This window comes from Salmo trutta, chromosome 13, assembly GCF_901001165.1.
Source record: "Salmo trutta chromosome 13, fSalTru1.1, whole genome shotgun sequence".
NCBI classification, from domain to species: Eukaryota; Metazoa; Chordata; class Actinopteri; order Salmoniformes; family Salmonidae; genus Salmo; species Salmo trutta.
The window spans coordinates 15,225,117-15,248,244 of NC_042969.1; the positions used below are offsets into that span (position 1 = coordinate 15,225,117).

Here is a 23,128-nt window from a genome sequence, read left to right on the forward strand (position 1 = left end):
ATGGCGACGGCTGCAGCCCTCCTCCCGGCCGTGTGTGCGTGTGCGTGTGCGTGTGTGTGCATTGATGCCTACTCCGTGCTGTGTTCCCCTTTCAGACTCCAGAATAGTGTCTCTACTAATCCGTGAAAGTTGCGGCGCTCTGAACCAGTGGCCAAGCCTTTTCCCACTGAATCGGGGCCCAGGGTCTGCACTCTGCTTCACACTTGATTGGTCCCTCCCGTGGCAGGACTCCCCTCCCTGCTGGGCGTGGGCCCATCCCCCTTGCTGGGCCGCTCAGCGCTACCTAATCGGCTTCTACCCGCCGTAATTACAATCATGAGCCTGGGACTCATCATCGCACCGCACCATAGCCCAAGCCTGCCTTGCCCGGTAGCCCAGGCCTCACCAGCACTGCCACCCCCAGCCTAGGCCCTGCAGCCCTGGCCCGAGCCCCAGCCGCCTTCCTACAGGAGAGCACCTGTTCAGGCCTGTGGGCTTGGCTGAGTTTGGGGAGAGCTCCTGGGGAAAGCCGTGGAGTAAGAGAGAGGGTGACACCAGCCAGCCAAAGCGTTGCTGCTGCTCTGCTGCTGTCCTCCCGCCCCCCATCCTGGGCTGATGTGTATATTTGGGATGAAATGGGATGCAACACTGAGGAGCTCTCAGAGGTACATCCATGTACCTATAGAGCTGCAGTTAAAGCCACCATGTGGAGTCCTTTGAAATATCTGACCAGCCTAAAGACTACTCTCACAATGGGACCAGTCAGTCGTAGTGGGAATGGTCAGTCTGTGTGGGCTATAGGTGGGACACAATCACATTGTACAAAAAACCCTTCCACTTCCTCTGCTCATCCATGTGTAGTATGAGAAAAGTCAGACAAAAGACATGTCTAACTCGTCCTCTATCAAGTGAGGATTTGCGCAGTGTCACTGAAGTCCTTGGATTACGTCCTATTGCAGCATTACGGCGAGCAGCAGAACATATTGGACGGGGCCAGGTGAAACCCGCTGTCCTGGCAGAGAATCCAAAGTCTGTCAGAGTGGGGAAACATGTCAAAGGGCACAAAGTGTGCTGGCACAAACAGTAGCCCAGAGTGTTTATCAGACGAATACCCAGCACTCGTTAGCTTATTACTCTCTTATTAGGGACATTTTTCCCTTGCATGGGTTGGCATAGTCCTGCTAGCCTCTCTTCACGCGGCCCAGGCTCTGTCAGAGCAGATCAAAAGACATTTCCTCACATCTCCAGACGCCGGGGAAAAGAGAAGAAAAGAGAGAAGAAAAGAGAGAAGAAAAGAGCCAGAAGGGGGCATACTGCTCTCTCTTGACTCTGGTCTTTTGGTGAATAAGGACTTTCACAGTACCCATTCTTTCTTCTCATACTTCAGTAAAAAAAAAAAACGGGGGGAAAAAGTTGCTGGTATTTCCAATCACATTTGGCCAAATTATATTCCAAAATGTTCTATATCAAAAACAATTATCATCAGATAAACTCAGACTTGTCCAATGTGGAATTTAGAGCATTTTTCGGGGAGAAAAAAGAGGTCTCCACAAATCTGACTGGATTGCAGGCAGCAGAGACCCCCTCGAAGTGGGAATGAAAAGTGTAACCTCAGCTTCCCAGCTGTACGTCTCAATCCATAATCCTTCCCAAAAAACCTCACCAGAGAGCCGCCCCGGCCGTCACTCCCATGGCGTTCTCTGCCGGTGCCTGCTCAGATTTATGGGGCAGTCGGGTGTCAAACTCTCGACCTGAAAGGGATTTGGGCTTTCTTAGTGGTTAGGGAGGTGGTCAGGGGAGTAATGGTGGACTCTCTCTAAGCACCTAATACCCAGTACTGGGCCTCTAGTCTGGCACACCCACCTTATCCTGGTCTCATACACCTCGGACACTCTGGACATTACCGACAACGGCCCGGTCTGGCTCCGATAGCCGCAGTGTGGATGGCAGCAACACCAAGGTGAGGGACTATTTCTGGGTGTGTGTTTATGCAGGTCTGGGGACAGTGGATAGTGTCCCTATGAGGACTTGTTGTATTCTGACTAGGGCCATAGGACTGGACTGGGCTAGGCTGCTATGGACAGAGGTAGGGCCACAACATCCATATTACTTAGTGACAACCTGGCTTCATTGGATGGTTCAGATGGCTAGATGGGTGTGAAGATGTCAGCTGCCGGTTGGCTGTCCTGCTTGTAGCATTGGTGGCGTGTCCTGATTGCGCAATACATTGACAGCTAGCATGTTCATTATCAAGGCAGACATATTTAATCATGAATGTATTCTGTTTATTTATCTACTTTATCCAGAGGCAGAATTCTATTTCAGAGATGACTTTACAAAATAACAGATATTATCTTATGATACCTCGGTCCAACTGTTACCATGGAAAAAAAAGTGTATTAAAAATGTATTGATTTCCAACTAAATATTCTGGGGATGTTGAAAAAGAGGAGCTAATTGGAAGACCTATAACTAATTGATAATGTATATGTAAATTACGCATTTTCAAAGGGCTAGGAGCCTTTAATTTACCAAAAAATTATGTTAATTCAAACACGTGTCCATAGCTACAGTATCTCTGTTTGGAGTAGCTGACTGAGGAAAAACTATTTGGGTACTTCACCACCAACTGTCCTACTTATCCAGAAAACCTGACAGAGGAGCTACCGTAGTCACTACTGGAAAATGAGCTACTAGGGAAGGGCTTCGGTCCAGTCTTTCACAGCTCAGTTGATCTCCATTGAAGTAAACAAACCCAAGGTCACCTCTGGACAGCTTGGTCTATACATCCCGTGGTTTGGTGTGTATATTGTCGGGGTGGGGCGGTGGGGGCAGTGGGTGGTAGAGTCAGACTCCGGACGAGATCATCCCGTGTGTGTGTGTGTGTGTGTGTGTGTGTGTGTGTGTGTGTGTGTGTGTGTGTGTGTGTGTGTGTGTGTGTGTGTGTGTGTGTGTGTGTGTGTGTGTGTGTGTGACATGTGGCAGACTATTACTCAATACCGTCTGGAACATTCTAAGCAGGAAATGGAAACGTTGCAGGGAGGCACATACGCCATTGTGCAATACGTTACATACACTACCTACTCCTCATACCGTACATTGGGGGGAAAGCCTAAAAAACATGCTATACTATAAATACTTCAACTATATTTGTAATAGCAAATACATACATGATCATTATTTAAAGGGAGAGAGGGAGGACCATATACAGCCGAACGTATACAGTTGAATTTTTTACAAAATGGCTGCCATGGTGGTAAGCAGCTAAAAGAGCAGGAAGAAGATGGAGCGAAAATACGCTGAATGTTGTTTTCCCATTCTCTGTGTAATAGTAGACTGTTAGGGATTGCAAGTCTGAGAAGGTATTAAATTGTAGATACTTGGATCCTATGTTTCCCACAATTGTTTTACCAAAAGCTGAGCCCGTAAAGTATGTTTGTTTTTTCACATATTCCCCACCCACAGTTTAGGTAACTTGCTCAGTTAGTCCTCACTAAAACGATTTGCTGACGTAACAACCTTCTTCACAAGCAACAATCTCCATTAGAGTATCTCTTTGCGACAGTGATACTTATGTTGTTAAGGGCAGACTGAACATTTCCGGCATGCCATTTCAGTTGATTGCGGTATCAAACAATATTTTTATATTCACACTTACATCTTAAAATGAATCATAATTTCAACATTTCACGATAAATGTGGAAGGTGAAAAAGCCTGCCAGAGGTTGACTGGAATACATCTTCAGCAAATGCTAATATGAATACTGATATCTCTAAGTCAGTTGCCAATGTATGCTAGCAAGAATATGTAGCATAGCATCTTTACTTGGGCAACAGGAATATGGAGGTACTATGCCACGCTGCCAAAAAGTCTCTCCTTTTATTAAATCCTATTTATTTGTAAAATATGACAGCTTCATATGAAAGTCTATTTGAGCCTTTGCACTTGAAAGCTTTCATAGTATGAAACAAGAAAAGCTTTCCAAATGCTTTACCCTTTTTTCTCCCCACGAGATGGGTTAACTTTGGGAAATCATGTGAGAGACGTTTTTCTTTGCAATTGAGAATGAAAAGAATAAGTTAGCAAACTTTCTCTCCCACCAGCTTCAAACCAACTCCTTTTAGATTCAGAGAGGCTATAGCTACTAAGGAGAGGGAAACTCACAATGGTGAGGATTTGTGGTTTCCTCTATGGTGTGCACACGGTACAGTAGGCTATGAAGAGTATTAAGAAAACATGTGAATGGCATAAAATATAATACTGAAAGAGAAGACAACATTCATCATCCTAGCCGCCAAAAACTGGATGCTAAGTGCTAGGTTTTACCTTAAGACATAGGATATTAATGTTGTGTGTATCGCCATGTTCGAGTATAAAACTAAACACATACAACACCTCATTTTCATGACAATATTATATTCCAATATACAATATACAATATTGTTCCGGTATCATTGGAACAGCACAGGCCTATATAAAACCCTTTGTATTGTTTAGTAATGTTAAGTGTCTGGTTGAACTTAAGGTTGAGCACTATTAAAAATTGAAACAGAGAATGACAAAAGATTGAAAAAGAAATGAAGATGTGTCATTGTTATTTGGAGGGGTTGTGATGGGGGGGGACCCTGATGACAAAGTTTTATGTCCCCTCTACAGATGAACATATGAAAGACAGATGGTGTGCTTTCATTTCACAAAACTCTGGGATGTTTCACATTTCAAATCTCACAGAGAGAAACATCTGACTTGGCTGACAGTTTTGATCAAGTCCCTGTCTTAGTTGATTCTCACATATCATTAAATATTATTAGATGATGACTCGAGAGTCATCCATTCATAACCATTCCCTTGGAGAAATAACACGCCTCACTGGAAATAAAAGAAACTTCTCCCAATTAGATCCCAACTTGAAACAGCTAATGAATTTCTCATTCTTTTGATACCACGCTTAAACATTTACAAACTGAAAACAATGGAAAGAATTCAAAGAAAACTCACAGATGTCAATATAAAACGCTGACAAACAAACGCAAAGTCTGTAATAATTGCTTCTATTGTCGTTTCAGTCTTTCAGAAACAAATTGTCTGACGTGTTCTATAAAACTTTCAAACAATGCCAGGTGGCGTTGGTCTTTGCATCTGCATGTATTGTGCGACGTGGAAAAAGCTCTCAACAACCAGAATCTATGCACGTTACGAATAACAAACGCTTTCTAATAGCAGCTAATGCTCATAGTAATAGGATCTCTTTACTGTAGGCTTACTTTTCAACAATGTACAATAGGCAAGTGTTTCACTGCACCTGCCTAACTGCCATGTATATGCATAGGTATTAAAGATCCTATTCTACAGTGGAACCAGCTTTACTATCACAAAACATGTTCATTAGGGACCATTTTGTTTCATTCAATCCTTTAAAAAAAATATTTGCGTGTACCTTAACCAAAGGCTAATGAGTTGCCCAAGAAGCAAAGAAGTTGCAAAGTCCGTCTGTGTGTTGGTTGTCTCATGAAAAGTCATTAGGGCTCTCTTTGACAGCAAGGTAACAGGAGGTTATCTGTGTGCCGGTTAGGGATCTTTCTGTTCTGTTTCTTCAGCTTCTAGCATTTTTGTGCAATAATTAGTTTAAACGCAGGATCATTGCTCGCACTAATTCAATTCATCCTGGGGATCTTTTACAGATTGTTAGAGTGGCGAGCAACGGCTGCCTGTTTCTCTCTTTTCAACCCTAAGCAGCAGCCACGATAGTGACGATTGAAGCTATTGTGTCTGCTGGGGAAGTGTCCAGGTGTTTAACATGTTTACACATTCTTCAGAAGTTCTCTAAACTTACGTAACATTGTTCATTTCAAGGATAGTATTATCAAATTGATTTCAGATAAATAAATATATATATACATTTACTCCAAACTGGTGTATGCATACTGTCATATGCATGTGTATCATATATACCCATTGTATTAGTGTTCATGTAAGTCATTAAATTAATGTTAATAGAAAAAAAGTATAAAGTACAATGAACCATAAATTAATGTAAAACATATTTGTGGGGGACGCAGTGATCCGTTTAATTTTGTTATGCGGCTTCAATATTACTTTGATGCATTTTGGGGAACTTGATAATTATTGACTAATGATACCAATTAGTTATGCATTTTCCTGAGTGTATTCTTACTGTACTAACTGTGAAGAGGTTGTATCATATGTATGTTCTGTGTATACAGTGAAACATTTTCAGCAGAGACTTCGACCCACTTGAAAACGATATGATTTTTTATTTTATGATAATTTGAGTTGAGGAAATTATTTTCTTAGCGAGATTTTTCTTAGTAAGATAAATTAAGTTCAGTGCATATATATTTAAAGCCCCTTGATAATTATTTGTGTGAGAATGTTTGTTATTTGTGTGGGATTCAATTTGTGAAAATAATACCTCTTGATTGTACAGTGATCTGATAACATTCCACAATGGGGTGAATTAAATAGAGACTAAATGCATTTAATCATCAAAAATAAAATATACCTATTTAGACAATTAGTATATCAATGATAAAACATCAATACAACAATCAATGGAAATCATGTAATGTGATACAAACCAAAAACAACATATTTACAAATATTTATTTTTGTTGCTCTGTAAAATCCAAGTCATGTATAAACATAAAACGCAACAATGTGGTCGCAGGAGGCAATCAAATATGGGATGTTTCACAAATCAAACTTAAAGCAATCATTTTCAGAATATTTCTTATGCTATACAATGTAATTTCCCGTAAAAATAATTAAAGGTATGCTTCAAAACCCAACATCTCTGATGAATTAGCAGGAGCGGCAATAAAATGAAATAAAAAATGTTTCAATAAGGTATTTTGCAGTTACTACATTATTCAATTTGGTTTTAAATGTGCACCAGTGCAAAATGGGTTTAACATTTGATATACCCAGCGAAAAGATGATCGACAGTCTTTTGCCTGTTTTAGCCAATCGACATATTAATAACTGTATTAGGTGTATACTTACTGAGGTCATTTTCTCTGTGTCATAGTACTCCTCAATGTAACACAGAAGGAGAAACATGGAGCTAAAATGGTGGCGGGAACAGAAGGACACCTCTGTCGGACTGTCCTGTACAATACAGTTAATATGGCCTGATTCAAACCCAAATATTTTACATTCTTCTAATTAACTGAGCATAGGCATTGTGGGAGGGGCATGATGTATTAGTAGGTATAATTTTGATAACGCACGGCACGCACTGGCGTCTTCCCATTCTGTTGTTTGTGTGTTTTTCTACCACAGTAAACGTATAGTTGAAAACGGCACCTGTGTGTTCCCTGTTTAGCCATTTTAACACCGTTAGCATATGGCCCGATAGTAGCCGTCACTATACTTCAGGATTTGTTTTAGTATCTGTTTCATGTCATTCTGTATATTTGTCAGGGCCACACGTGACTGGTGACCTGTTTGTTTACATGGTTCCACTTCCACACCTCAACGGAGAATGGGAAGGGGCAGGTACAGCTGACAAAGCCAGGCTATTCAATAACCTTGGAGTACTGTAAGGGCTATGTTTCAACGAACACGGAACTGTTTGGATCAATGTAAACCGTCTTAACACCTGTGCTACAGGGTTAATAGCGCCATCGATTGTGTGAAGCGGGGAGTAGCGATGACGGCAGGTGACGTCAGACCGAGCGTAGACGGAAGACACAGGGAGTGCGTGGTATTGCCAATCTTCGTTATAGGATGACAAAAGAAGGGTTATATAACGTTACGATTTTCGACTGCCATTTTAATTTGCCTATGTCCCCGAGCAGGGGACTGAAATCTTCCTTTCGAAAAAAAAAACAGGTTGCCATTATATAACCAGGAAGTGGCCTGCCAACGGCCTGCAGCTTGTTTATGGTGACATCTCGTTGCCGGGGTGACGGGGTCCTGCCAGTGTGCCGTCTTTATTAGTCTTTACGCACGGCTGGCATGGGCACCGCCCGGCAGCGGTTGCCCCAGTAGTCCCCCTACCCCCTCCCCTGTGCCCCTTCTCAGACCCAGCTCTGGGGTTCACGTTGACAGACAGCTCGGGGCAGACACAGCCTGACCCGGAGAACGAAAAACACAAACTCAACGCTCTGAAGGACTCTATTCTGGTCAGGCATTCAGTCGGCCCACTATCACAACTATACTCCTCTCATAACTAATTAATGATTGCAGAGTGCTCTATTCTGCCCTGAAATCATGTAAAATCATGCTCACTTACTAAAACGTCAGCCTTCATCAGTCTCGGGTAATGGTAGTGTGTGCATTCTAACTCGTACCATGCACTCATTTCACTGCTGAATCTTGAAAAGGGGTAGGAAATAAAAAAAACTATTTTGGATGAAACTGACCAACTATCTCAACTGTACTTTCAAAAGACAGCCTTGGCGACATAATGGGAAGACCATACCACAGCCTATTTTGCTAAGTAAGAAAACCCCAAATAATTCAAATGTGAAATATGCCGGGACAGACTATTGTGATTACCTTTTAATCTGATGGCTGGATTCCTATTTCCAGGCGGGAAAGTCTCCTCCCGAGGAGCAGCAGGAGGCGCTGTAAAGCAGTTAGCCTTTTGATAACGCAACACGAGCAAAAACAAACATGGCTGATAGGTGTGGGGGTGTGGGGGGATGGTTAAGTATGGTTGTGCAAGTTAATGCAGCCATTGGATGAGCTTTTGGGAGCCTGGAGCATCTATATTAAAGAGATACGCCATGCACCCCTCTTACCCACAGGCAGGCGCAACAACCGCTTTGACCTTCACCCACCATCCCAAAGTCATAGGCAGAATGCTGTATGAAAGTCTGGGCGTGTGTTTGGAAGCTACGTAGCCTAGACAGGAAGTACTCATCTATTCAGGTTGTGCAACACAAGACGAAGCAACATGTGATAACCAAGGTGTTGTTGTGCTAGTTAAAACCCACCAGGCATGACTAGTTACATCTCTTTTCAATAGAATCAATTTAGAATGTTGCAACCATCCACATATCCAGTTTGCAATGCAAATGTTTAGCCTGCTTCCCTAACGTCATTGTAATCCTTGGATTGCGTTTATGTATTTTATGTTTGTTTTGATATTTCCATGAGGAACTATCTGTGCAGAGAGTCTCCTGAGCAGAATCTGGTATGCTGTTTCAGGTCATTTAAATTCTAACGGGTTTTTTTCCCTCTATATCTGTACTAAGAACTCTGGGTATTCAGCGCCCGAGGGTTTGACGGTAGAAACACACAATGTTTTGAAGCTTGTTTGGTTAAAGTGAAGCCGAGGTTAGGCTTAGGGGGATATAATAACTTGAGGCAAAATGGAGTGACCGGTTTTTCCTTAATCCGCATGTGGAGCGAGAGCGTGAGTCACAACTGTGAACACACATAACGTTATTAAAACTCAATCTGTCGACAGGGCCAGATACGTTTACTTCCTGAACAGGTTCACACAACCACAGACACACTCACCTCGCTTTTGATCATTACTTCAAATCACAAAATGAATTGAAAAAAATATATATTTTCAAGTTAACAAGATTGTCAAAAAGGTTAGGTGCTGCAGAAATATTATAATTGGTGTCAAACATAATTATACCAACAAAAAATATACATTTCAAGGATTTTACTGAGTTACAGGTCCCATGTGGCTCAGTTGGTAGAGCATGGCACTTGCAACGCCAGGGTTGTGGGTTAGATTCACACGGGGGACCGGTACAAACAAATATGAAAATGTATGCGCTCACTACTGTAAGTCACTCTGGATAAGACTGTCTACATAAATGTAAAGTAATCACACCCACTTGGAAGTCAGGCCCAGCCAATCAGAATGAGTTTTTCCTGACAAAAGGGCTTTGTTACAGACAGAAACACTCCTCAGTTTTGTCAGCTGTCTGAGTGCCTGGTCTCAGACGATCCCGCAGGTGAAGAAGCCGGGTGTGGAGATCCTGAGCTGGCATGGTTATACATGGTCTGCAGTTGTGAGGCTGGTTGGACATATTCTCTAAAACAGCGTTGGAGGCGGCTTATGATAGAGAAATTAAAATTAAATTATCGGGCAACAGCTATGGCGGACATTCCTGCAGTCAGCATGCCAATTGCACGATGCCTCAAAACTTGAGACATCTGTGGCATTGTTTTGTGTGACAAAACTGCACATTTTAGAGTGGTCTTTTATTGTCCCCAGCATAAGGTGCACCTGTGTAATGATCATGCTGTTTAATAAGCTTCTCGATATGCCACACCTGTCAGGTGGATGGATTATATTGGCAAAGGAGAAATGCTCACTAACAGGGATGTAAATACATCTGTTCACAAAATTTGAGAGACATAAGCTTTTTGTACATATGGAAGATTTTGGGGATCTTTTATTTCAGCTCATGAAACATGAGACCAACACTTTACATGTTGTGTTTATATTTTTGTTCAGTATAATTAGACACTGAATAACCATGTGAATAACAGTATTCCAATTCATAATGATAACTTTACTTACAATATTTTCCCGATTACTGTATCCTTCGAGGCATCCCTTTTCCTTAAATTTTATGGCCCAGTTTACCAAACAGACTGGGAATATTGATAATTTGACAGCTCATTTCATACTACCCAACACCAGCAGGTCTGTCACTTTCCCACTTTCACCCAGTTATACAGATGACGGTGGCAGACAGAACACATGCCATGTTGATGCCACGATGGTGCCCAGGTGGTGCCCAGGTGGTCAAAACCAGACCTCACAGAGACAAGCAAAACAAGAGCAGAACCATCCTTTAGAACCATCCTTCAGAACCATCCTTCAGAACCATCCTTTAGAACCATCCTTCAGAACCATCCTTCAGAACCATCCTTTAGAACCATCCTTCAGAACCATCCTTCAGAACATGAGCAGAGTATATGATTCACATAGTGTGTACGTATAATTTAAAAGGAAAATAACAACGTGAGTTTACTGTGCAATAAACTGTCAGTGTACGTGTTTCCGCAGTCTCCGGTTGTAACTTCGCCTTGTTTGACGAGGAAACTAAATTAGTTCATTTGAAATTGGTGTCATCAAATTATTTTGGCAGAGGATATTGAAGACCCATCGGACATAATTATATATATTTTTAATTGGTCTGTGTTTATTAATTTACCATTTCGAAAAATACCAAGGTAGATTTTTTTACCTTAAAATATCAGAACTGCGTTTGATGTGTTTTATATAACACAGTGTCCTTGTTTTGGTAAAAGTGTCTCAATTACCTAAGCAAAAATTATCTGTGTTGTCCTGATAACATCAGATAACCTCTCTTTTCATTTAGCTGTGTTACGGCATCGATTATGATCTGAGATAGATCACAGCACCACAAGCATGAGCAATGAAAAAAATAACTCCATTCTTATTGGTTTGTCTTTTCAAGGTCAAAGGACACTCTTGAATGAGGTATTACTTGTTCATTGAAGCAGTAGTGGATGATAGCATCGTGGTCACCTAGGCTCACTCAGGATTAGCTATATCCTTTGGCACTGTGGCTCGACTGTGCTGAGGGAAGAAGTATTTTGTGACTTCAGGGCACATTAAGAACCAAATCAACATGGCTGCTGGGCCTGAAATGTGTGAGAAAGGGGGGGGGGTCACCTAAATGAAATTGGCGAAGCAGGTGTGCAGCACACGGCAGTGGGCTCCTCTATAAAGACATCTGCTGATTACACGGTGTGGGGAGGCCTGGTAGAAAGGAGAGGAGGCTGGCAGTGAATCGTGTAAAGAGATTGAGACCACACGACGGCCAGCTGAAAGAGTACAGCACACGATCCCACACAGCCAGGCGCTCGGAGCATGAAGCCATAAAGACGTGAAGCGGAAAGTTTCCTTCACTCTATATTACTCAAGAGAAACCTGGCTGCCCAGGGTGGCAGAATAGGGCCTGAAACCCATTCAAGGGTTTTCTACCATTTTGGTTTAGCCCTTCTAGCACTCGGCAGGCACACAAGAACATCCACCACATAGGTTGGATTGAATTATCCTCGTTGTCATTTTCTTTCCTACTCTGGTGAAAAGGAACGGTCTGTGTGTGTACCTACAGTAGGAGCCATGTTGTGTGATCCCCTCCCAAGATGGAGGCCTCTTGGTGAATGTCAGTCTTGCATCTGAATGACATGTGGATAGATGGGCAGTCCTGCCTGCGTGTCTCTGCCTGTGGGGGTTGGATTTGGTTGCCGTGCGGCTGGTGAAGGCGGAGGCCTGTTTCCGGTGGCCCACGTGTGGCTGTGCAGTGGCGTGTGGGAAACCCCAGGGAGAGCCATCGTGTCTCCATGATGCAGACACCTGCCCGTAGGACACAGCAGGGGGGCAGCTCTGGTCTTGTACAGGACCAAGAGGCGTCCACTTCACAGAGGCTAGAGAGAACGCCATTCTGCCACGCTACGCCTAGCCTCGTTTTCTATTACAAACTAATGTCAACCTTCACCTCTATCCGGCAGTCACATCTTACACCGCAAAACTTAGGCGACTTGGAAATGTTCACGTATAATAAAGCATTTACAGAGAAAGTGTATTCATTGTTATCGCTTCTCAGAAAGATTTCGTTTTGACTAAAGTATCGGTTTGTTGTAACGGTTCACATGTGGAAAATGTTAAATAACATCTGATGCAAACACAATCGAGACCCTGTTATTCCAAAATATGGTTCTAGTGTAATAGGAGTGTAATAGGTGTAACAGCATGATTTTTAAAGCTCATTATGCACATACGTAGCAAGAGAAAACGAAATAAAAAGGATACGTGCTGCAAGGAAAGACTGAATTGGGGATTAAAAGAACAACTTGATTTGACATCTCCAGGAGTTGAAGTCAAGAGGTTGCGTGAGGTGTCAGAATTATTCTGCCTTTGGTACGTATCTTCACTGCAACATAACGTGTGAGTGATGGATGATTGCAGAACGGCTTTGATTCCATACGTTTCCCTCGACAATAACCTAGAGTATTAAGTGATTGATAGACAGATTCAGAATGAGTGCGTGCCTCCAAAAATATTATAGGTTACTTTACCTCAATGGGTCTTCGAGTTCTGTCAGCGCTTCGTATTTCTGTGTTCAATCACAACTTACTTTTCATTCGTCAGTAGTTCTGACTGGAAGGATAGGAATACTGTACTGTCATCTTTGATTTGGGCAACCGGCATCCTTATAAAATGATCTCGCGTCAGCCGATAAAGGCTGAACGTTGTCATTGTAGATTGAAGTCCATCTTATTAATTAAGGCAAGATTTACATTAAGCGAAATCCTTACAAAGACGACATGTTTAGGTTTACGTTTCTTCAGAACTTCTAAAGGGCATCTGTTTCTGCCTCTGTTCCAGCGCGTGTCCGTCTGATCATGTTTAGTTAATGTGCCTGATGTCTGTTCTTCCTAAGCCTCCCCTCTCCTCCTGACCTTTCACCTATGCCCCCTCTCTCTCTTTGTTGTGCAGTTGGAGTCCCCTTACCGACGCCCACACATCCACATGCCACGCTCCGCCGTGCAGACACCCAGGCACAGGTAAGTCTGGCCCAGGTGCACCCCACAGTGCCCCTGTCCCTCACGGGCTCACCCCCTGGTCCTCAGGTCAGACCCGGGGCCCAGCATGCAGCTGCAGCAGGTCACAGAGGGCCCCTGACAGGCCCCGACACCCCAGAGACGGGACTCCAGGCTTGCATGCAGAGGAGTGTTTGAAGTGGGTCTGAGCAGAGCTATTTTACTATGCCTTTAATTAGCTCCAGCAGCTGCTGCTTCCTGGTTGAAGGACCCCGGCACACTCCACCACTCCACTGTCTCCCTAATGTCTTACAGGTGACTGTCAGATGCACGTCAGCCTACCAGCCATGCTGAACTTAGCCGTCTAACCCGCTCTCACTTAGATTTTACTCTGTCAAGGGGCGGACTGCTTAGCTACACGATGTTGCTGAGAGGAGTTGCTCCCTGACATAGTCCCGCTTTGTTTTGTTTAGCGAGAAACAAAATAGTGGACGCTCACAACTCTAGCTCAGTAACCAGAGCCAGGGTAAAATTATGCAAATATGTCTCCCATCACCCACTACGTTCTTCTAGTTGCTCTTTTTTTATCACTCTTTAGAAACATTAACAGGTCTGAAGAAAAGGTAAAAAGCAGGGAGCGCTTTCTTCTGATGACAGTAAATGTTCCACTCTGCGTTGCTTGTCTGTGTTTTACGCTCTGACAAAGAGTTCCTAACTGTTGGAAATTGCCCTCTGAGGACTGACAGCTGGAAATTGATCTCAGATTAGAAGCAAGAACCTCTCTCTCTCTCCCTGCTCTCCTTTGTCACTCCCAAGTTGGCAGATCTCTCCTTAAAAACTCTACCAGAGATGAAAAAAGAGAGAGACTTCACAGTTGGCTCTGGAATACTAATACCCTGGACTCATTATATTAATGGGGTCCAGATTCCCATCATTGAGCATGCACCAATACCCTTTCAGTTTGCCGGGGTTAGAGGGTGCCCAGTACTTTGAAAGCCCTGACCTGCATATTGAACGCGTTTTAATAGAATCCTTTGGAGGCTCCTGGTAGGATATGCAGTAACTCCTCGCCTTTACGTTCCTGCACCCTCTCCGTGTGATCTCATCAGATAGCCGCTTCAGTCTCGGATATGACCCGGTCCCAGGGGGGAGGGATGTGCAGGCAAGGCAAATTAGACCAGCGGTGTCTGTATCTCAGCCAAAGCCATTCTTTCCTGGAGATGGGAGTCCTTAAGAGGTGCATTGCTTTGAAGTGGAAAGGTGCCCGGTGTAAGACTCTGAAAAAGGAGGTTTTGGGAGAGATTCGGTGGGATTCCCTTCAGGGAACAGCGGGGGAGTCTGGCCTCTCGTTGGTCAATCGTGCATACAGTGCTGATTTAATTACACTGCTGTCAGACGGTCATTGAACGCCTACTGTACAGACCAGGGGGGCACCGTATATGACCGTTGTGATTGTCATCGCCCATTCAACGTGAAGACACCAAGCCAAATCAACCCACAATAAAGGGTGAGCGTCAAGAATGCAGACAGGGGTTCATAAAGAGGGATCTATGGGAAACAATGGTGGAAACCCTAGTAGCAGAGAAAGGAGCATCTACATTGTTTTTAATGATAATGCACTGTATGCCTATGATGCACAAAGAATCCATAACACAAATGATAAAAGATAGATTCAGAAAAAATGATTATGAACGTGTACATTTTGCATATGTGCCCAACAGTTGAAAGATGTATCAATAAAAAAGCAAGGAAGGCTGCATGCTCGTTTGCTTAACAAAGACTACTAATAAGCCACCCATAAGCTCATTGCAACCAGAAACGCTGATGTTAGATTAAGAAAAAGGGTAGAAACATTTGATAACTCTCTTCGGCTGCAATGACGAAATCACAATTGGAAAGTGCTTGAGCATTCAGCGATTCTGTTATTGATAGAAGCATTAGGCAACAGCAAGCCCAGAAGCATTCCGGCTATTTCTCGCGAGGAGGCTGAAAGCACATTACAATATAATGATTATCTCCCTCTGATTCTGTGGTGTCACTATGTCGACCTGAGATACTATTGAGCACCGTCAAATAGAAAAGCATCCCTCACAATGAAAGGAGATTATCCATAGCCGGGGAATGACGTGGCGGTTTTCTTTGTCCTGGCAGGCTGAAATATCCTCAAAAACACCCCGTAATAAGACAAGCAGCCGGCAGACGCCACAGACAGACAGACCGTGAGATAGTAGAGTGACTACGCCAGAGGCAGTGAAAAGAAGGGCTCCAACTGGAGATTACAGTGAACAAACAGAAATCCTTTGAGGCTAAAAATGGCTGACTCAGGTAGCCAAGCACTAGCAGAATGAGTCACGTATCCAACTACTACATCCCCTATCTGTAAGCATCTGTACTACACTGACAGAAAACAGCCCCATACTATAGGACCTTTATAGGAAACCATGTTCAGCTGCAGGGATTTGATTATCATACCCCATTCTTGACAGTAATGATTTTATAAAGCCTTTGATTTTTAGCTCGATCACTATGGCTGCAACATTGCTGGAGCTCTGTTACTCCTGGGTGACTCTAAAAGCAGTCTTCACTGCTGTAGTGGCTGTTCCAAGCCTCGCGCTCTAAAGTGTGGCGGTCATTTATCCTCTCCCAAGCTCCCATCATCTTGATGTGATTCACACACTGACAAGAATCCATCTCCTGGGTATTGGGCAACAAAGATGGGTGTTGGGGGGGTTACAAGGCAGATCGAGATCACACGGCTACATGACCTGACGGTCTATTCCACACTACACTACCACACACACACACACGCGCACACACACTGTGACACAGGTGCACAAGCATACATACAAAAACATCCCTTAAGCACACCGCAGCTCTCTTTCACCGCAACTACAGTGCAAAGGCGCATTCCTTGCTCTGGTTGGTTGGTCTCCTGCTTTCTTAAGGTTAAAGTCTATTCTGTTTGTTTCAGTGGGTTTAATGAGCTCGCCGGGATTCTGAGTGAAGACATAAGAATCTATAGGGACCCACGGTAGTCCATGGCCACGTACATCCTCCTTCTAGAGAATACAACTAAAACTCTCAGAATATCATAAATATATTTGTGAGAAAAGTTTTCAAGTATTGCTCATTTTTTAATGTAGTTTCATGTGATGTGGGCTGTGTTCAATCATTCTACAAATGAAAATAAAGCATCTCTTGAGGTTTGCTGCCAATGTGAGCTGAGTTTTTTTCTCCACTGGTTTTCACAGAGAGAGAGACGCATAAGCTCTTCAAAGATGAGTATTATTTAGAGACTACAATTCATTTGGCAGCTCATATTTTCTGCTCTCAAAGAGCTCAAGCTAGTCTGAGACATACTGTGGGTTGTTTTCAGCAGAAGAGAAGAGAAAGAATTTGGCTTGGTCCGAGGCCCCCCATCCCCACCCCCTTTTTCAAAGATGGACCTTTTTTCATCTCCTAGTGGTCTAGCACATTAGTGTGGTGACTATGTGCTTCACAGGTGGGAGTCTGCCTCGATCAAATAAGCCAGTTCACTAAGGACGGGATTTGGCGCTGTTATTTTTCTATTAGGGAAGAATTATGCTAAGCCTTCAGAAGCCATCTTTGTGTTGCTATGGCAGCCCATATTTCCTGCCGGGTTGTGACCTTGAATGACTACAGTGCAAAGCCAAGTAGCACCGAGACCCTTTGAGGATTAGAAATGTGGACCTCATAGTTATGCAAAACACCTCAGATATGATTGAACCTTGAAAGGCTGAATGACAAGTTTATTGAGATCGCCGCTCTTTTCATCTGATCATTGTCAGTCGAACGTTCCCAATCACTCGGTATTCGTTGATCTGCAGCTTTTCCACTTGCTTTTGTCTAGGTCAGATCTATGTGCTAGGAATTTGGTGGGCTTTTCACTTATCCAGACACCAAATAGCCTTATACTTCATATTAACCCGCTGTGTCGTTATGTAACAAGATGAATCACGTGATTATATTGATGCAAATAAAAATAAATGCAAAAGCCTAACATCTGATGGTATATCCATCACTTTGCTCAATAAAACATCTGCATTTCAATGGATAATTCCTCTGACGCAGAGATTATAGTGCATGCTGGTTACTGTGGCCTTAAAGCGCTCTGGTTTATAGCTTTAAATTATTAATAGTTCAAAAGTATTTAATCAATACTACTATACTGAGGAAACTTGCAAAGATCACCCCCCAAATCAATTGACATGAGTTTTTTTTTTTTTTTACTGTTTACTCTAAATGTGAATCTTAACGTTGGTTTTGATGTGTAGCCTACACAGCTGGAATGTTAATCAACTGTGATATTCATTGAAAGTTTTTACATTTCTTATCATTTTCGCTAGTGTTCTCAGGCCAGCCTTCAAAGTCTGAAATATATTTTCAAGAGAGATGTATAGACAGCAACTGAAAGCTAGCACAGGGATGGGGCTTTGAACGTACGACACTGGTACTATTGGGGTCACAAAGCACAACAGGAGGCTACTTTGAAGAGGAAAGGGCTTTGGGTATCAGATTTCATCTTGGAAATAGTGTCAGAATACAAGCTCAAGTATTAGACCTGTTCAAACGGCATATTAGGACTAGAGAAACCAGGTATGAGTTTAGAGCCACTTCCTTGACTGCTCCTAACTGAAGATTTGGAAAGGTCAAGACTAACTTCAGAGTTTAATCCCAGGATTAGATAGAACACTATGTTTTATCGTAGGTTTAGTTGCCTCACTCAATCCATCAGGATTCAGATGGGAAGTTGCTATGCAAAGAACAACTTGACAATTTAGAGTTTTTACAAAATAAAGTGTTGCTATCAGAGCAAAATATTGCCGTTGGCTTAAGAATTTATCAGTTTCAAGATCAAGCTGTGTCCTTGTCAGTTGATGGGTCTGTAGAAGACGTCACACTTTCAGACTATGTCTATGCCTTGTCAATTTGGATGCTTCTGGAGTAGAAACAAACTCGACACTAGCCACTCTCATCAACGTGACTTTGACAAATACTTGTCAGTTACCCATCTCCCCTAGCAACTTAATCAATCTCCGAGGTCCCACGGAAGTAGGACTGCGAGTATAGATCTCTGTGTTTCTGTTCCTCAACCTTCTGCCATGAAATAGTTCTAGTCTTTGTGTCAGTGTTCGGTTTTGACAAAAGTGACATTCACATATTGGGTTGTTCTGTTGTCACAGTCGGGCCTGGCTTAAAGTGCTCTCCATGTGAGGTTTAGTCCTCTTTGATGTCAGGGTCTCCAGAGATCCGGTTTGAGCATGCTATCTGCTTCAACAGTTCTCTCCCGGCCTCTCATGCAGAGAGTGACACAGGAACTGCCAGAGCAGAGATTGACTCTTTCATTTCCTACCAACTACAAATGAAGGATGCTTAGAAAGTAAATTCAGGGGGTGCCAAGCACATTGCAATATTCTGTTGCAACTACTGAAGAAACGGTTGTTTATCATTAGGCTACCGTCTAAGCTTAACATTCTGTTTAATCAATGCTCTGTGGCAACATCCACCACTTCCAAACTCAGAGAGCAACATTAACAGTAACGGAATTATTTTTCCAAGCAAATCTCAAATCTGTCATAAATGAATAGTTCATGTTGTAATCACTAACTTTTATGCACCAAAAGTGCCATATTCTAATAAAAACAAAGATGTCAAACTCAAAATAACAGAGGCCATGCTATGCCAAACTCTAGTGATACAAGCTCATCTGTTCCCATGTCACAAGGATGTCATTAGAGCATCCATGAAGAGAAGAAACAAATCCAGAATACTGTTGATTTATTCCTTCAAATTGAAGAAATATGGGCTAGTAGTTCAACTTTAATTTACACTAACGTCACAATTTGTCATTTACTCCTCCACTCATTAGATAACGTGCATCTTAACTGAATGTACAATTTCATGAAGAAAAGGCTTAATTAATAATGATCTGGTAATCGTGTTTTATGCCTGTAAAGGCAGGAACACATCCCTCGTGGCGCTCTGCAACGCGGGGCTCACCTGAGACGCAACCTGAGCGACACGTGACACCTGGGATTAGCGGCGATTATAGAACAATATGCAAATGTCCGTATGATTTTACCTGACAGTGCCAAAATAATTATCCACCCTTCGTGAAATACGTAATTAAGGGAACACCAAAGACAGACATCTGAAATGGGGTGAAGTGTATTTAAAAATGGCTGTGAGTCAAACTAGGGAATTTCTCTTATTAATAAAATAAAAAAAATAAACGAATGATTGATTGTAGGCTAAATAAAGGATTGCGGCCAGTTTTTGTCCATACGTGATTGAAGGTGAAACATTTGTTTGGTGTGCTATTATTTCAAGCTGGAAAGGGCCGGGTTTTTGCTTTGGTTAAATAGTTTGCAATATATTTCACATTCCTTCCAATGTCAGTCCTTCGCCAGTTCAGGCTATGTAACAATGTCACGTTTTCATTTAGGCTAAATTACAGTTAAATTGTTGTTGCCTTTTAGGGGGAGGGGGATATTTATGTTAAATTAATTAAGCAATTAATCCGTTTGTAGAAACGACATGCTTTAATATCATGTAACAGCAAGCCGTTTTACCTTTGTAACCCAAATTGTGAGTCATACAAGAACGAATATGATATCACATGTGTAGCCTATATACGTTATAGGCTACACTTAAGAGAAAAACAGAGCCATGCACCAGAAGTGCTTCAATTGGGGTCCACCGTCACATGGCGGTTATATGCAACTATCAATATTTACACTGTTCAAGGAACACATTCAGTGAAAGGTCACGGTTTCGATTGGCCATGTTATATACTCTTAGAAAAAAAGATTATGGATAGAAGCAAAAGGGGTTATATGCTTGCTTCATCTGTGGCACCCCTTAAGGTTCTAAATAGAACATCATTTTTTCCCGTATAGAACCCCAAGGGATCCCATAGAGAACCTCAGCCATTGTTGGTCTATTGAAGAAGAACCCCCGGGGTTCTGATGAAATAACCCTACAAAACGGTTCTATATAGAATCTATAGGGGTGCCACATGAAGTAACCAATAGAAGCTTTTTGGTTCTATCCAGAACCTTTTTAAGAGTGTACTATAATGTCTGCCATCAGTGTAAGAAAGATATTTGACGTGAATTATGTTTACATTTAGATAATCAATGCTACCACGTCTTGCAGGTGTCATAAAGTTGTGCATTTGATTGGAGCAGACATTGTGCCTTTTCAACCTTTTCAGACATTATAGGTCTAATAAAATAATACCAGATTTTGAGATAGCCAAATATTGTCTTGTTAGAACATGACAAATGTTCCTCATATGACCCATTGTTTTCCATGCAATTCAACATTTGTTATAATTGGCTACTTAAGGACTAACTCCTATTTATCATTTTCCTTTGTTATTGGATTTCCTATATTGGCAATTTTGCAGACCCATAATGTTTAATAGCCGATGGCTAATTTCATATAGTGTAATGATTTCTAAGACGGGCAGACTTTTCTTAACTCAAGAAAAGGAAAAGTTGAACTATGAAAACCAAACAAAAAAAGCATTGCGGTTATGGTTTATCATACCAAAATCCAGATTGAAATAATTGCTGACCCACTACAAAGCCCAGTAAGGGCTGTGGAAATAATGTAGGCCTTGGTCTAGGCTAAACCCTGCTGAACGCAACTTGTAGACTAAACGAAACCTAAAATATCTCAGATTGTTACGTTTGTGTGATTTTAACTAGATACGACAATTTATCCCACGAAAGTTTTCTGTGACAAATTGGAATATGCTGCTAATTTACAGTAGCCAACAGTTGTCACACACTTCAGAAATCAGAGATGGATATTTTGATGATTTCACTGCACACAATTTAAAGCCTATTTTATTCACAATTAAAATATGCAAAACATCTCTTCTTCATAGTAGCACATTACGAAATATTGTGTCTATTTATCTCGAAGTTGGAAAATGGTGTTATTCTCTTAAATTATTAATAGACGCCGTAAAATAGGCCATAGCCTAGCCTAGCAAGCTGACTGCATTCACAGGTGTGTTTTGGTGGACATGGCTCGTCTCTCGGGGGTGAAACTGTTTAGGACACTTTAGAATATACAAAAATAAAGTTACCATGGGACTGATTCAAAGCTCCTGAAATGTTCTCCATATATCGCCCAGAAAAGGTCCCTTTTCAAAAGAAGGCGATGCAACTCTTCAGCATTTATGTCCGGTGAAAAAAAAAGACGAGGCCCTCCTCTATCCTATGTAAACACGGCCCTATGCATTGTGTAAATTACGTGGATTAGCCCCCCCTTTGTTACCAGACACTGGACCTCAGTGTACACACAGGGACTGACTGATTCAATCCTCCTCCAAAGCCATTTGGCCTTAACTCTCAGTGACAAAGTTAAGGAAGTGTTACATCCATTCACTGCTTAAATAACTAACATTTCAACCGGAAATAGGTCGTCAAAAAGTAGGCCTACCTGTCATTGTTGAATATCAGTTGTTTTCGGTGTTTGGAAAAATATGATTGTGATGATTTCACCTTTGAAACTTCGTCAAAGTAGAACGGTATGAAACACTGCATACGTTTTGTTTTGTACCGAGAAATTGAAATTACCTTATGTCAAGGTAATTTCCTGGTTTACCCCCGGAAAGGACTTTCCCTTATTTTCTATCATTTCAATTTCAATTAGTTGAATTGTTCACAATAATTTTATTTCGGTTATTACAGAATAGAAACAGTGTGTATAATTATATTGAGCAGCGAAACAACCGTTGAACAATTATTATTAGTGTACAATGCGATAACAATGTCAATACTGAATGGAAGGGGGGTCGAATAATAAATAGGCTAGTAGGATCTAATGCATAAGTTAAAGATGGCAAATTGTTTCCCGAAATTGGTTCGAGGGTTATGAGTGTGAATGTTTTCTCAGGTGACCCTGATTAAGTGTGTGTGTGTGTGTGTGTGTGTGTGTGTGTGTGTGTGTATGTGTGTGTGTGCGTGCGTGCGTGCGTGCGTGCGTGTGTGTGTGTGTGTGTGTGTGTGTGTGTGTGTGTGCCGACTAGGTGAAACATCTCTCGATGTGCCCTTGAGCAAGGCACTTAACCCTAATTGCTCCTGTAAGTCACTCTGGATAAGAGCTTCAGCTAAATGACTAAACTGTAAATGTGGGTTTTCCTATTTTTCCTATTTTAGTTGACATTTTATTGAATAATAGTCTGCAGTCAGATATGAAACGTTTTAAAAGATTGTAACGCCTAATAACTTATTTATTTTGTTTATGCAATAGCCTAAACCTAAAGACGAACATGTATTTGTTTGATTGATGGCTCACTAAAAGTGACCGACACACATTTCAGAGTCCCGATTATTCCATTTCGTTACAGACCATTTCTAAAATATGTGCGCATACATTGAGTTAAAAGCGTAATATTTATTCTTTTTGAAAAGACGACATGAAATTACCACTCATAAATAAAATAAGTCAAATATTAAACTAGGGACTGGATAAATGATGTAAGTGTGTCAGAAATGTGTTCTCAAATTGGGATCTTGTACAGAGTAAAGTTAGCATTTTAGTTGTACATTTTCTCGCACCTGACACTAACCTTACCTAAAACCTCATTTTTGT

General features: G+C 41.9%; 1 long non-coding RNA gene across 2 annotated transcripts in view; it reads left to right on the plus strand.

The window, feature by feature from the left end:
- Positions 1-1,716: 1,716 nt before the first annotated feature.
- LOC115205284 (uncharacterized) overlaps positions 1,717-23,128 on the plus strand; it is a 30,744-nt gene continuing 9,332 nt past the window's right edge. For both annotated transcript variants that reach the window (XR_003880576.1, XR_003880575.1), the window contains exons 1-2: positions 1,717-1,939; positions 13,452-13,519. This is a non-coding gene — a long non-coding RNA (uncharacterized LOC115205284). The remainder of the gene's footprint in view (positions 1,940-13,451; positions 13,520-23,128) is intronic.